The sequence below is a fragment of the Triticum aestivum genome, chromosome 2B (assembly GCF_018294505.1).
Source record: "Triticum aestivum cultivar Chinese Spring chromosome 2B, IWGSC CS RefSeq v2.1, whole genome shotgun sequence".
Lineage (NCBI taxonomy): Eukaryota > Viridiplantae > Streptophyta > Magnoliopsida > Poales > Poaceae > Triticum > Triticum aestivum.
Genome location: NC_057798.1, coordinates 317,138,724 through 317,156,009, shown reverse-complemented (window position 1 = coordinate 317,156,009; position 17,286 = coordinate 317,138,724).

Sequence of the window (17,286 nt, the reverse complement as noted above, 5' to 3'; positions counted from 1 at the left end):
GCGAGCGGCGATGAACTCGGCACGACGGGATGCCATCGCTTCCCTACCATTTTGTGAGCGTTCGTGGGCGGCGAGGAACTCGGCGCGGCGGGATGCCATCGCTTTGCGCGGTGGCATGAACGACGCTTGGTGAGAGCTCTTGGGTGGAGTGGCCGGACAACCGTATAGTGCATTGGTTTGTCAAGAGCTCAAGGACAGAAGACGAAGCAAATTAGGATTCCCCTTCAATCCTGGTCATTTATTACCGAGTAAAATGCATTGGCGGTCATCGAACTTGTCTTGATAGCTCACTTTGATCATTGTATACAAGATATGGTGATTATACGGTCGCTGGCTCAGCGTATAGCTCCGTATTTGTATGGTTGACCAGTCAAACAGTCCGCATGCACCTGAAACGGTCACCGTCTCTCCAGAATGTCAATGCCGCATTCACTGGACTTAACTGTAGGTGCAATTGGTGTGTCACTGACATGCGGGCCAGACGCCCGTTGGGCCCACATGTTAGACACCCAAACGCATCTGCAGTTAAGTCACTAAAGCAGTGTCTGCATTCATGCCCGACGAACCTACTCCGGCGCCAGTTGTCCATGCGTCTGCGGCGGCTCATTGCCATTCGCCCGCTATATTAACTTGAGCCCTAGCTCCCAGCCATAGCCAAAGACCCACACTTATTCTCCTCCAGTCCCTTCCTTCTGTCGGCACCACTTCAACCATGGCCTCGTGGCGCTCCGAATCTCTCTTGGACGTACTGTCACAGGAGCAAACGAGGGACATCGGCGGCTCCGGTCAGGGCGCGCTCCAAAGCTCTCTTCGACGTACTGTCGCAGGAGCAAATGAAGGAGATCGCCAGCACCCCCCAGGCCGCCCTGCGCCACCACGACCATGAAGCCGGCGCGCGTGCGCGGGCGCAGCTGGCAGCGAGGAAGAGTAGTACACGGTAGGTCGCCGCCGCTCTGGTCCCGGGAAGGCCACCGCTACTCCACTCAGTCGACGCCAAGCTTGGTGGGGTAAACATTGGTGGTTGATTAGCCACTTGATGGTGACGTGGAGGCGGAAATCTTCATAACCTTGTGCTCCGGCCGGAGGAGGAGGTTATCGAGGTAGATTAGGAGGAGGCGAAGGCAATGGCCGGCTTTCTCGGGTTCATGGCCGGACTTGGTGGTCGGGCGCCGACGATTGTTTAGATTAGGTTTACAGTAGGCTTAGTACGGTTTGTGCGAAATATGTAAGGAATTTCGTCCAGTTTGTAGGAAAAGTTTTCGAAATGTAATGAATTTCATCCGGTTAATTTCATCCGGTTAATTTGAAATTTGCTTTGTTTGCACGAATTTCGTCCGGTTAGTTCATATAGTTGTCGAAAGGTATGCGGGCAGCATCGGATCGCATCCATCAGTGTCCTCGGACAGATGCCGGTGTAAATTTGTGGGCCAGCGCTAGAGATGCCCTAACTATCATGCTATAATCGCTAACAATCCTCCATTATTTTGCAGGGAACAGTTATCCCTCGATCAAAATCAGATCCGCGGTGTTTCGCACTCCTCCCGTGTACGAGTGTAAACTCTTGCTTACATAAAACTAGAGCAAGTGGACGTCACTGTAGCACGTCATATCACTCGAACTAGCCCGCCTAACGAGCGGGAAAGCACCGCCCTCGTCATTTTGTTCTGGATTTCTATCGATCGATCGCGCGAAAATGTTATGCTTCGCAAGTTCTAAAGGAAAAGGCAGCACACTTACGACTCGTACGCTTCGCAACCCCGACAGTCCGGCTCACACGCCACTCACCAAAGGGGACACGCATTGTCTTGCAATTTCACTAACATGTGGGACCGTAATTGAATAAACCGTCTATAGCCGAAATCTAATCGCTCGGCGGGCGTCGGCTGAGAAGAGAGAAATGGGGGAGGGAGAAGAGATCGCCCGCCCGCCGCGCACGGACTCCAAGAAATATATGGTGATAATGTGAGGTGGGCCATGTTGGAGTCCGGACCGCTTCCGCAGGCCGCTCTCACCGCCCTGGCCCCTCAAGACGCCAGCTGCCCGCTGCATGCATAGCAAGTAGTCCCCGCTTATGTGGAGGAGAGACAGGCATTGACAAAGTCAAGGAGTAACAGTGGAGACAATAGCTTTCATCAAAAATAAACAATGAATACTCGTTGCTCGTCCTCTATATCGAAAAGAATACTTTCATTCGCCGACATGTGGGACCTCGACCATCCTGGTCCACCTGCCATGCACGAAATTATCCTGGTCTACGCCGGTCGTATTGCATGCCCAACCTTTCCCACCGTAAGTTGTTCGGACAAATGAACCATCATGACTTCATTGAATTCCGCTTATTCAAGAAAACTTACTGTACCCGCAATACTGCTACCACACGCGAAGACTCGACAACACTGTACCACGTCATATCACTGAAACCCACTAGGCCAAACTAGCCCGCCTAGGTCATCTATTTTGCAACGGAGGGAGTACATCTCTCCACTGCTATGATTTTGTGTTGCACGTTCTCCTACCCTATGAACCAAATGAGGCCTGAATGTATGTCGATTATTGTCTGATCGATCACTAAGCCTACAATTTTAGGAGCTAGGGCTATTGGTCGATCGACAAGGGATAACTATAAGCGTACCACGAGCTCAGCAGCCCCAACATTTCTCTTCGTTGAGTGTTTTGCAAGTACTATAGCTCGCACAGTAGCTAGCTTACTAACACCAAGAATCATCAAACAAGCCCTGCTGATATGATAAACAGTTCAAACTAACATCTAAGCATGCCATATATTACATCAAAAGCTGGTGAGGATACATCTGTTTCCATAACTCGGAGAGGGTTCGCATGATTCATCGCATGATTCACTATCAAACAAAAGTAGCAAGATCCGCCCACACAAGACACTACACTAGCCCTAAGATGGTTTGATAACACGCATCGTTCTAGTAATTAAACACAGGGCAATGCAAACTACCCTGAAGGATTAGTGTGACCAACTATTTCTTGTCATCGATATCTCGGGCAATGACCACAGCACGGACAGCGGCATGGGAATCGATTTCTGGGGCGATGTCCACAGGACTGACCGCGACATCGGAATCAATCTCTGGGGTGATGTCCACAGGATGGACAGCAGCATCGGAATTGATTTCCGGGGCGACGCGAACAGGACGGGCCACGACATCGGAATCATCAAGGACAACCACCGGCACCTGCACAACACTAACATATTATCAAGCACATTGCAAATAATCAAAAAGCAAGCACATTGCAAATAATCAAAAACCACAACTATGGTAATAAGCCATTATTTTTTACCTTGTGCAGCTCACCGGGGGATGTCATCCCTCCGGGGGCCATCTCCTCGTCCTCGATGGGGGCCATCACCTTGCCAGGGGAATACTACTTCTCAACAGCGACTATCTCCTCAAACTAGGTCTTGAGCCTCACATAGGTGGCAATCAGAGCTCCTGGGGTAGGCTCGGTGGGGCCCTTGCTGTTCTTCCAACTTTCTTTGAGGAGTTCGTCCTCCAACGTCCTCAACTCTTTGGCCAGTGCTTGTTTCTTGGAGTTCTTCGTCTCCATGGGTTGGCCCGCCAACATGGTCAACTCGTTGGTCGGTGCTCGCTTCCTGGAGATTGCTATCTCCAGTGGGTTGTCCGCCGGTAACTCTTTGCCTAGTGCTCCAGGATCGATCAATGAACTGACAAACAAAAAGCAATCGAAAGGAAACCACAATCACAATGAAAACGGGAAAAGAATAGGATGTGAGAATGGGTTGGTGCTTCGAAAAAAGAAGATTATTGGAATGAAAATATAGCAGCATAACTGATTCGCCCACCTTTCCTTCGTCGGTAGAGAAGAAAAATGGCAGAAGTGAGTAGCCTGGAGTGAGGTTTTCTTCAAGAATGGGAAGAAAGGGATTGAACGAGCGATCCAATGAAATGATGGTTGCTTCGTCAAGTCCAACTTGGAGGCCACCTTACCACTGCTGGTAAAGGTGTGGGTTTTGTGATATGATGGGTCATGACGGCCACACCGGGGTGACAAGTGAGTCTCGACTGTAGCACCTCGCTGTGATTTGGTGGATGGCAGACTGGCCCGGATGCTTTGAAATGTCATTAACTTGATTTTAGTCTCTTTAGTATTTGGATCCAAGCATGGATGAGGCTAACAAGTTTTAGTCCCACTACTTTTAGTCATGAGACTAAAACGTATCAAAGCACTCTCTCGGGCTGGTCATAGTGGGGAGTAACATAGACTAGTGTCATGCATATGACACTAGTGTAAGTTACTACCTCCATAGTGCAAAGTAACATAGTAGTAGTATCATAGATTGCTTCATTTATCATCTCATAGACTCATTTTGCCTCGGAAAGCGCTGTGTTACAGTAACATATTATGTTACCACAAGCACCTCTTTCCTCATTAAATACTTGCCACATAAGCAAAATTGTCTTGGGATGTGTTAAGTTACTACCTAAGTTACTCCCACTATGGCTAGCCTCAATATTGTGCACCACGACCAAGGCGGAGAGGAAAACGAGAGAACTACGTAATTAATGCATGAGTTTAATTAGGGTAGTCTTGGAAAGTACGAGATACATTCCTCCAATCGCAAAATGCCTTGGTTCATGAGATTTGAGATTTGAGCCCTATAAATCGGAGGGGAGGGGGTACTGCATACGGTGTTGTCAGGACCCTGACTCAATGCCACATCGATCTAGCATGTAACACCTCATATCACTTTGCGGCCTCACGCACGGTATTCCCACGGGTGTCGCCTTACCTTGCCCGGGACCGTTTGCGCCTTTTGGCTCACGTATATGATGATGTCGCTAGCATCCATATGATAAAGAGCCCAGGCTGACATGACTAGTGGTAAACCCAAAGTGGCACAGACTTACAGGGACAGGCATCCATGACCCAGCATCGAACGTGTCGGTCATCAGCGAATGAATCCAGGCTGTAGCATTGGGCTAGCAGGACTCCGGTGAACCGGGCTGTAGGGGGCTAACAGGACTCCGGTATTCATCGCGTGACATTTCCTCAAAGGGACAGACACAGGAACGAAGAAGGACACATGCCGGCCAGCCTAAGTGTTCCAGAGTAGTAGTAAGTTACCCTGGCTCAGTGGAAACACTAGGAGACATTTCCCGGTAAGAGAGGCTACTAAGGATAAACAACTAGATAGTCAGATCCCACACATACCAAGAATTTCAATAACATACACACAATATGCTCGATGTGTGCAAACACAACATGGCATCACAACATGACTTTACAACTCAAGTATTTAATCAATAGGCTCCGAGGAGCGAGATATTACAAACAGGGGTCTCACGACCCAACATTCAGAGCATACAAGTCAAAGCACAAGCGGAAGCTATCATGTCTGAGTACAGACATCTATAAATGAAAAAGGCTGAGAAGCCTGACTATCTATCAGATCCTGCCGAGGGCACAAGATCGTAGCTGAGGTAACAAGCTAAACGTCGAAGTCCACGCGGAACTACTAGCGAGACCGAAGTCTCTCTGCAAAAACATAAAATAGGCAAACGTGAGTACAAATGTACCCAGCAAGACTTACATCAGAACTAACTACATATGCATCATTATCAACAAAGGGGTGGTGGGGTTTAACTGCAGCAAGCCAGCTTTGACTCGGTGGCTAACCTAAACTACGACTGCAAGTAACTCTTTTGAGGTGGCGCACACGAGTCCACATATTCACCATATCAATACACTACTATGGATCCACTCCCGTCTCCCTACGAGAACGCCATCCATAGCACTCACGCTTATCTTGCGTATTTTAGGGTATCCACTTTCACTTGTCTATGAACTGATATAAGCAACCCAGAAGTCCTTTTCCGCAGACACGGCTATTCGAATAGATGATGTTAACCCTGCAGGGGTGTACTTCTTCACACACGCTCTCACCACTTACCGCCGTTTACACGACATGTACTCGGCAACCTTCAAGCGGAAGCCCAACGTGGGTGTTGGCCACGGCCTACCTAAACACTCGAGTCTCTAGTCCAGGTTTATCGCCTATTCGGGTTCCATCCATGAGGAGATCCGGCCGGAGTTTCGCTCACAGCCCCAAACAATGTGAACAGGGTTCTGTGACACCAAACGGGCGCCCGGTTTACCCGGCCACGTGCCTACCGCATCACAGCCCACCCCTACGGTCAGCGCTGCGCACGGCCTCCAGCATACTACAAACACCAGAAACTACTTGCAACTCCTGGACAGAGGACAAGGGTGATCAAGAAGCCGAGAGGGTCCATTGGTTTCGGGCCCAATGCGTGGTAGTAGCTGAATCATGGATCACAAACACAGAACTCAGTTCCTAAGGACGGCTGCAATGAGACAACCCACCATGTACTCCTACATGGCCTCTCACCGCTACCTTTACCAAATCGTGTTCACACGCTTAGCTCACACACCGTAGGACATGTTCACACACCTCTGATTCATCCCGGATGAATCAGACCTGACTCAACTCTAAGCAGTAGCAGGCATGACAAACAAGCATGAATGAGTAGGCACATCAGGGCTCAAACAACTCCTACTCATGCTAGTGGGTTTCATCTAATTACTGTGGAATGACAGGTCATGCAGAGGATAAAGGGGTTCAGCTACCGCAGCAAGTAACAGATGAATCGGTGTTGTCCTAATGCATTAAAAGAGAGCAGGAGCGAGAGAGTAGGATTGTTTCGGAATGAACAAGGGGGTTTTGCTTGCCTGGCACTTCTGAAGATAACATTGAGTCTTCATCAGTGTCAACGATCACATCATCGGTATCACGTCTATCGAGAGGGGACAAATACCGGCAACACAGAAGAAATACAATCAATGCAATGCACAATATGATGCATGCTCATGACATGGCAATATGAATGTGTTTTGAGCTAATGCATCTAGCAACAGATTAAATGAAGTTGGTTTGAATACAAGATTCAAATTCAAACTCCATATGTGATTATTCAAATGCCATTTAATTGATTTGTGCTAAACAGCAGCTATAAGTTGTTCTAACATGCATGAAAATGGTACAGATGGATTCCTTGAATTTTTCTGATAATTTTTCATATATAATTTATTTAATTTGGAGTTACGGTTGAATTTCTATGAATTTTAGAAGTTTTAGGCATTTTCTGGAATTCCTGAAATAATAATAAATCCAGAAATGATTTATGGCGTCAGCACCATGTCACTGTGACGTCAGCAGAGTCAACTGGGCTGGCTCAGGTCAAACCTGACGTGTGGGGTCCACACGTCAGTGACACAGGTTAGACAGGGGGGTTAGTTTAGTTTAATGATAGATTAGGGGCACTAGGGCCCACATGTCAGTGTCAGGGGGTTAGATTAGGTGGTGATTAGCATTAAGCTAATCACCTGATGGCGGGGTCCACCTGTCATGGACCCAGGGGAGGTCAAACCCCTGGTCAGTAGGGTCAATCCCGCCGGCGTCTCGACGCCGGCGAGGCCCGGGACGGTGGCGGCCGTCGGAAACACGCTACAGGGCACGGCCGAGGCCGTGCTTGGGCTCGTTAGAGAGCCCTTGCTCCCGCGCGTCGAACGGTGCGGTTGCTGGGTCGTGGGGAGGCCGGGGCTGACGACGGCGAGCTCCAAGGCGGCGGCCGGAGTTCGGGTGAGCTCGGAGTCGGCATTAGGAAGCACAGCAGAGGGTGCGGATGGGTGCTATGGCCTCCTGGGGGTGCACTGAGCACGGCTGCGTGCTCGGTTGCAGCTCTAGGCAACCGTGGCTACGGCGGCGACATGGCCGGCGGCGAAGAGCTCTCGGCTCCGACGGTTGTCGGTGTTAGAGGAAGAAAACGAGTCAGGGGAGAGGGGGAAACGACGGAGGAGCTCACGTGGATCCCGTAGAGGTGGACGGCGGGCTCGGGGAAGGCCGAACGGCGACGAATTTGACGACGGCGATCCTCGGTGGCCGAGGAGGGGAACGGCGAGGCTAGCGGCATCCAGGGGCTCTTCTGGTCGCGCGAGACGACGAGGAGGACGAGGGAGGACCGGTGGAGCTCGGGAGCGCGTTGGAGAGGAGAGGGGATGGCGGTGGCCGTGAGGGAGCTCGTCGGTGGCGGCGGCTCCGTTCGGGTGAGGAGAACAGAGGAGGGGGAGAGTGTTCCGGGGAGAGAGAGGAGAGGGGCACGGGGAGAGTAGGAGAGGGTCGAGGGGAGTGCGTGGCACCCTCAGGTGCCTCCAGCGGCGAGCAGGTAAGCAGGAGGTGGCCGGGGCTCTCGGGCGCGCGCGCCACGCCTCGGTCCTTCTGGCGAGGAGGAACACGACAGGGGGGAAGTGGAGATGGGCTGGGCCGCACAGGAGCTGGGCCGGCTGGGCTACCAGGTGAGCGCCAGATAAGTCCTTCTCTCTCTCTCTCTCTCTCTTATTTCTATTTAATTCTGTTTTCTATTTTCTGTAGTTTGTTTTGATTTAGTTTTAGACACTAAATCATTTTAATAAATTCTGTAGGTTTTTATGTGGCTTGCTAAAATATATACAAAGCCACTCACAAACTTCCAGAATTAATTGGAGTCATATTTAATATATATTAAATATAAATCCAAATCAAATAGTTATTGGATTAATTCAAATGGCCCAAAATAATTAACTCTGAGATACCAAAAATATTGTTTTGAGTTTTACCTCTTTGCAATATTTTCAGAGACTAAGAGGAACATTTTCTTGGACTTCTTTGAGAAGATTTTAATGTTGATCATTTTTAGAAGGTTTCTGAGGCTTTGAAAATCCCTCAATTCAAATTTCATTTGAATTAAAACATGATGCTCACATGAGGCCTAGCCTAGTGCATAACAGGACCAGGGATGTGACAACTCACCCCCACTAAACAAAAATCTCGTCCCGAGATTCAAGCGTAGGGTAAGGTGAAGGGGAAACGCAAACTAGTATAATCTTCACGATCCAGGGTGCACTTCATAAGAGCGTTGATTCGATCACCATCATTGTCTCGAAGTCTTTCTCTGAGAACTCCAGCTAACATGACAAGAAGAGGGAAGGAAAACTCTAGAAGAATTAATCTTCTCAAGAATCGAACAACTCAGGATTAACTCACGGAATGGGACATAGCAACATCTCTCGAGCTGAGAGGCGAAGCATACCTCTAGCGGAAAGGAGTGGAACAAATGACGGAGGTTTACTAGGTAGACAATGATTCCACACCTAAGAAGGTGGTAAACCATTGTCAACGTAGCGAGGAGTTGAGTTGCCATGATACCACAACGAGGCACCTTAGGGAAGGTGACTCGTAGAAATATCCCCTTAAGTAGCAAAAAGAATTACCTTTGATATAGAGATCATTGAGACTCTCTATATCAGCCTAAGGCAAATCACAGCAATCGATTGGCGGGGGTCGGTAGAATGGCATACTCGGACTTGAATGATGTGGATTACCTTGTTGAAGACAACGTAATGGATGAATTTGCTTATCACCGGAAATGGAAGAGACCCATGGTAGAATTGCCCATTGGCGGTGCAAGCTGGGAACAAAATGCAAATGCTGGGAATGATTCTAGTAACTGGGGAAGAACCCAACAATAGAGAGTGAATTCACTGTTTGAGAAGGTCATAGCATTGCCGAGGGAACTGAGAGCATCCCAATTAGAGCCGATGATAACACGTAGCGCTTGTGCGTGCTCTCAAGAACTTGAGCATTTCCACAATCATCAAGGTTTTATCAACAACCGCGTCAAGGGTGCTGACAACACAACATACTACCATGATGAATAGCGATGGATGATGCAGATGCGAAGGAGGATAACACTTTCTCAGATTTCACCTTAGCGAGGCCAAGGGAACGAAATCTGGATGATCGACCGAGAGACATTTAGCACTCCGCTTCTAATGTTCTCCTTGATGTGCTAGTGTAACCCATTCATAGATATCGTTTGATATCTAGAACATCAAGTAAAAAGGTCGGACTTTGGAACACAGAAATCCATAGGGGCAACTAGGGAGTAATCCTACGAAATCCCTATGGGGAGGTGGCCAACTTCCTCAAACAAGATACTATAATAATAGGTCTACCGGATGGGTGTGTTGGCCACGACATCCACCTTACCGGTTATCGAGAGACCAATATTATAGTTCTTGGGAAATGTTCCAACCATCACATCTGCCTGAGATTCAGATCTGGTTGGTGTCAGGATATTCCAGACTCATCAAGTCTAGAAAGAAAAATGAAAGTTTGCAACACAAATCGACGAGATGACGTTGCGAGATTCTCGGGAAATGAACTACGATAGCAAGCTCCAAAACATGAGCTGGTTCTGCTACAAACATGTGAACACGTTGTCCCAGACAAGCATGACCACAAAGTAGTCTTATAATAAAACACTACCGAGTTCCGAAGGGGGAACCATCAGCGAGGATATCGAAGTTTTGTACAAATCCGTCTGGTACCTTCGGGACTAGCACTTAGAACTTATTAACCTTGAACAAATCAATCAGTGGCTTGGTGTGCTAGGGACACATATAGAATGGAGGTTGCAAGTCTCCGAACCACAGAATACTTCGCACGTATGCATGACTGATTTGGGATGATTCCAAAGGAAACAAGACAATCTTCCTCGAATCCACAGCGGCAACTTGCATCAAATGCACATGAACTAGAGGAAGTCACTTCTTACATCTGAACATATGCTTCATGAGCTAGCATGAACAAATGCTTTCAAAAGTTTTCCAACACTAGCTTAATGTTCAGCAAAATTATGGAGAAGACAAGGATGTTGTCGATGGGCTCAACAACAATTCATCCAGATTTCCTTTTAAGAGAAATTCCATAGTTAAGTGGACACGGTGATAGCATTGGTCAGACCAAAGAATATAATGGTGTATGCTCGAGGAAAACCCACGAGTAAGACAACATTACGAACATCGTTGGTTCTGACTTGATTTGAGGATAGCCCACACCCAAATCAAAGGTTGGACAGGATGATAGGTCCATTAACTGATCACGAGGGTCAGTCGATGAAATATCAATTTTCTTCAACGCACACATACAAAGGGTATCCCTTTGAAATGAACTAAGTAAGGTAAGCTTTTATCTTCCAACTCTCCAAGTTGTTGCTTGGCTTAACAAACTAGCTCAGGGGTATCCAACACAGATTCTTGGAGAAAGGGTGGTTTACAGGATAAACCAACTTGATCACAAGCTCAACATAACAGTCAGGTGACAACCTGGTGATACTTTCGAGAAGATATTCGGAAAATCACGAACCACCGATATGTTACTAAGCTCGAGAACAATATCGCTTTTGAGGGCAAGACGATATGATCAAATGAGTGAGGACTTGACAAGATCCTAACTCATCAATCGAAGGGTGCACCGAAATAAGGACTAGGTAGCTCGATCAGTCTTAGAAGGATGATTCAAAAACCAACATGCTAAGAATGAAATTGTTATCCTTTAACTACCAAGCAACAAGGTTGCTGGGAGTATTGATTTCACACATCACAATTCATTTGTCGGTATCCCGGTTGCATCAACACGAGGCCGTGGAATGACTAATGATGGTGAGAAGTATCACTACGTCAAAATTCATGAGAGTTGGTGCAGTTCTCATGACAGTTCTGACATAAAGGGGGTAATACTCCAAGGTAGAACAGAACCAAAGGCTGGATTGGCATTTGATCTGCGGAATACAACTACTTTGACCCAATCCTAGATATGGATGAGGTACTGGAGTTTGTTTCTCCTAGTCATTCCGCGATAGAATGGCTTGACGGACCACAAGAGTAATAGGCATCGATAAACGAACACACACATACTCTTGACTATCAATTGATAGACGAAGGTCGGTAGACAACTAAAGAGGGACAACTCAAAGGAACATATAACTTTCTGAGTTGTGGATGCATAGATTAGTATGTCGAACCAAGTTCAACATGTTTCTTCCGGATAAGCCATGCAGAGAGGTAGGACTGGCAGAGTCGCAATATAGAATGGAGAACTCTTCGAGATCACTCTTGTTGTGATCTTTTGGTTCAACAAACTTCTGCCATAAGTCGTTCATTGTATTTGGAAGAAGGAAAATACCATGGACCTCGAGGACTAATGCAAAAGTTACTAATTTCCTAAAGGAACTAGCAAACACTATCAACATGAAGTAAGTAGAGTGAATCTCGGGTTCAAAACCCAGGAGTAGAATACCTACTCCTAAATAGCATCACGGAATGCTTACGAGAATGATGGCGAGAATCATCACACTGGGATCACAAAACATGGCTAGACTACTAGATGATCACCTGAGACACCTAGGGTCATAATAGTAACTCTAACAAAAAGGTCGAGGCAGTAGAGTACCTCAACTCAACGATTTGTGTGATTAACCTGGCCTAAAAGACATTGAAACCAGAGGAAAAGGATTTTGCAAATGCATCAGACTCTTTAGAAACCTGGGATGACTCGGACAGCATAACGGCTGTAAATGCTCAGAAAAGATTTGAGACATTCACAAAAATGGTGGCATAACCACTTAGAAGCACAATATCAAGGTTTCGAGATCAATAATTAACATACAGAGGTAGAAACTGAACTGAGGCTTAATCCAACAATCCTATAAGTCTACGGATTAGTAACACGTGATCCTGATAGAAAGAAGAGATAGCCTAGTTCTTAATCCCCGTAGGAAAGATAAGATGACTCAGATCAGAAGGGCATAAGGTATAAGGAGTAAAAGAGCCTTACGTTCCATCCCACAATCAATTCCCTTACATAGCTAAAGCATTTCTAGACTCGACTTCGACCAGTTTGGCTTGGTAATCCTACAGGCAGTCAAGCTCTGATACCAACGCTGTCAGGACCCTGACTCAATGCCACATCGATCTAGCAGGTAACACCTCATATCACTTTGCGGCCTCACGCACGGTATTCCCACGGGTGTCGCCTTACCTTGCCCGGGACCGTTTGCGCCTTTTGGCTCACGTATATGATGATGTCGCTAGCATCCATATGATAAAGAGCCCGGGCTGACATGACTAGTCGTAAACCCAAAGTGGCACAGACTTACAGGGACAGGCATCCATGACCCAGCATCAAACGTGTCGGTCATCAGCGAATGAATCCAGGCTGTAGCACTGGGCTAGCAGGACTCCGGTGAACCGGGCTGTAGCGGGCTAACAGGACTCCGGTATTCATCGCGTGACATTTCCCCGAAGGGACAGACACAGGAACGAAGAAGGACACATGCCGGCCAGCCTAAGTGTTCCGGAGCAGTAGTAAGTTACCATGGCTCAGTGGAAACACTAGGAGACATTTCCCGGTAAGAGAGGCTACTAAGGATAAACAACTAGATAGTCAGATCCCACACATACCAAGCATTTCAATAACATACACACAATATGCTCGATATGTGCAAACACAACATGGCATCACAACATGACTTTACGACTCAAGTATTTAATCAATAGGCTCCGAAGAGCGAGATATTACAAACAGGGGTCTCACGACCCAACATTCAGAGCATACAAGTCAAAGCACAAGCGGAAGCTATCATGTCTGAGTACAGACATCTATAAATGAAAAAGGCTGAGAAGCCTGACTATCTATCAGATCCTGCCGAGGGCACAAGATCGTAGCTGAGGTAACAAGCTAAACGTCGAAGTCCACGCGGAACTACTAGCGAGACCGAAGTCTCTCTGCAAAAACATAAAATAGGCAAACGTGAGTACAAATGTACCCAGCAAGACTTACATCAGAACTAACTACATATGCATCATTATCAACAAAGGGGTGGTGGGGTTTAACTGCAGCAAGCCAACTTTGACTCGGTGGCTAACCTAAACTACGACTGCAAGTAACTCTTTTGAGGTGGCGCACACGAGTCCACATATTCACCATATCAATACACTACTGTGGATCCACTCCCGTCTCCCTACGAGAACGCCATCCATAGCACTCATGCTTATCTTGCGTATTTTAGGGTATCCACTTTCACTTGTCTATGAACTGATATAAGCAACCCAGAAGTCCTTTTCCGTGGACACGGCTATTCGAATAGATGATGTTAACCCTGCAGGGGTGTACTTCTTCACACACGCTCTCACCACTTACCGCCGTTTACACGACATGTACTCGGCAACCTTCAAGCGGAAGCCCAACGTGGGTGTCGGCCACGGCCTACCTAAACACTCGAGTCTCTAGTCCAGGTTTATCGCCTATTCGGGTTCCATCCATGAGGAGATCCGGCCGGAGTTTCGCTCACAGCCCCAAACGATGTGAACAGGGTTCCGTGACACCAAACGGGCGCCCGGTTTACCCGGCCACGTGCCTACCGCATCACAGCCCACCCCTACGGTCAGCGCTGCGCACGGCCTCCAGCATACTACAAACACCAGAAACTACTTGCAACTCCTGGATAGAGGACAAGGGTGATCAACAAGCCGAGAGGGTCCATTGGTTTCGGGCCCAATGCGTGGTAGTAGCTGAATCATGGATCACAAACACAGAACTCAGTTCCTGAGGACGGCTGCAATGAGACAACCCACCATGTACTCCTACATGGCCTCTCACTGCTACCTTTACCAAATCGTGTTCACACGCTTAGCTCACACACCGTAGGACATATTCACACACCTCTGATTCATCCCGGATGAATCAGACCTGACTCAACTCTAAGCAGTAGCAGGCATGACAAATAAGCATGAATGAGTAGGCACATCAGGGCTCAAACAACTCCTACTCATGCTAGTGGGTTTCATCTAATTACTGTGGAATGATAGGTCATGCAGAGGATAAAGGGGTTCAGCTACCGCAGCAAGTAACAGATGAATCGGTGTTGTCCTAATGCATTAAAAGAGAGCAGGAGCGAGAGAGTAGGATTGTTTCGGAATGAACAAGGGGGTTTTGCTTGCCTGGCACTTCTGAAGATAACATTGAGTCTTCATCAGTGTCAACGATCACATCATCGGTATCACGTCTATCGAGAGGGGACAAATACCGGCAACACAGAAGAAATACAATCAATGCAATGCACAATATGATGCATGCTCATGACATGGCAATATGAATGTGTTTTGAGCTAATGCATCTAGCAACAGATTAAATGAAGTTGGTTTGAATACAAGATTCAAATTCAAACTCCATATGTGATTATTCAAATGCCATTTAATTGATTTGTGCTAAACAGCAGCTATAAGTTGTTCTAACATGCATGAAAATGGTACAGATGGATTCCTTGAATTTTTCTGATAATTTTTCATATATAGTTTATTTAATTTGGAGTTACGGTTGAATTTCTATGAATTTTAGAAGTTTTAGGCATTTTCTGGAATTCCTGAAATAATAATAAATCCAGAAATGATTTATGGCGTCAGCACCACGTCACTGTGACGTCAGCAGAGTCAACTGGGCTGGCTCGGGTCAAACCTGACGTGTGGGGTCCACACGTCAGTGACACAGGTTAGGCAGGGGGGTTAGTTTAGTTTAATTATAGATTAGGGGCACTAGGGCCCACATGTCAGTGTCAGGGGGTTAGATTAGGTGGTGATTAGCATTAAGCTAATCACCTAATGGCGGGGTCCACCTGTCATGGACCCAGGGGAGGTCAAACCCCTGGTCAGTAGGGTCAATCCCGCCGGCGTCTCGATGCCGGCGAGGCCCGGGACGGTGGCGGCCGTCGGAAACACGCTACAGGGCACGGCCGAGGCCGTGCTTGGGCTCGTTAGAGAGCCCTTGCTCCCGTGCGTCGAACGGTGCGGTTGCTGGGTCGTGGGGAGGCCGGGGCTGACGACGGCGAGCTCCAAGGCGGCGGCCGGAGTTCGGGTGAGCTCGGAGTCGGCGTTAGGAAGCACAGCAGAGGGTGCGGATGGGTGCTATGGCCTCCTGGGGGTGCACTGAGCACGGCTGCGTGCTCGGTTGCAGCTCTAGACAACCGTGGCTACGGCGGCGACATGGCCGGCGGCGAAGAGCTCTCGGCTCCGATGGTTGTCGGTGTTAGAGGAAGAAAACGAGTCAGGGGAGAGGGGGAAACGACGGAGGAGCTCACGTGGATCCCGTAGAGGTGGACGGCGGGCTCGGGGAAGGCCGAACGGCGACGAATTTGACGACGGCGATCCTCGGTGGCCGAGGAGGGGAACGGCGAGGCTAGCGGCATCCAGGGGCTCTTCTGGTCGCGCGAGACAACGAAGAGGACGAGGGAGGACCGACGGAGCTCGGGAGCGCGTCGGAGAGGAGAGGGGATGGCGGTGGCCGTGAGGGAGCTCGTCGGTGGCGGCGGCTCCGTTCGGGTGAGGAGAACAGAGGAGGGGGAGAGTGTTCTGGGGAGAGAGAGGAGAGGGGCACGGGGAGAGTAGGAGAGGGTCGAGGGGAGTGCGTGGCACCCTCAGGTGCCTCCAGCGGCGAGCAGGTAAGCAGGAGGTGGCCGGGGCTCTCGGGCGCGCGCGCCACGCCTCGGTCCTTCTGGCGAGGAGGAAGACGACAGGGGGGGGGAGTGGAGATGGGCTGGGCCGCACAGGAGCTGGGCCGGCTGGGCTACCAGGTGAGCGCCAGATAAGTCCTTCTCTCTCTCTCTCTTATTTCTATTTAATTCTGTTTTCTATTTTCTGTAGTTTGTTTTGATTTAGTTTTAGACACTAAATCATTTTAATAAATTCTGTAGGTTTTTATGTGGCTTGCTAAAATATATACAAAGCCACTCACAAACTTCCAGAATTAATTGGAGTCATATTTAATATATATTAAATATAAATCCAAAGCAAATAGTTATTGGATTAATTCAAATGGCCCAAAATAATTAACTCTGAGATACCAAAAATATTGTTTTGAGTTTTACCTCTTTGCAATATTTTCAGAGACTAAGAGGAACATTTTCTTGGACTTCTTTGAGAAGATTTTAATGTTGATCATTTTTAGAAGGTTTCTGAGGCTTTGAAAATCCCTCAATTCAAATTTCATTTGAATTAAAACATGATGCTCACATGAGGCCTAGCCTAGTGCATAACAGGACCAGGGATGTGACAGGTGTAGTCTAGTCACTTGTTTTTTTTGAGCCGAAGTCTAGTCACTTGTTGAAATCTCTAGAAAGGCAAATACTCCTTTCTGATTTACAGGTCTATCTACTCCCTCCGTCTAGGTGTGTAAGTCATCTGACGAAAATCAAATAGTCCCAAAACACTTAGGCGCCGTGCATTAACATCTTCCTTGTTTCTTGTTTCTTGACATACGTATCAACCAATAAGAGATGAGAGGTGTGCATGCTTTTAATGACTTGCAATGCCTAGTTCATTGCATGGAATGCTATTAATTAG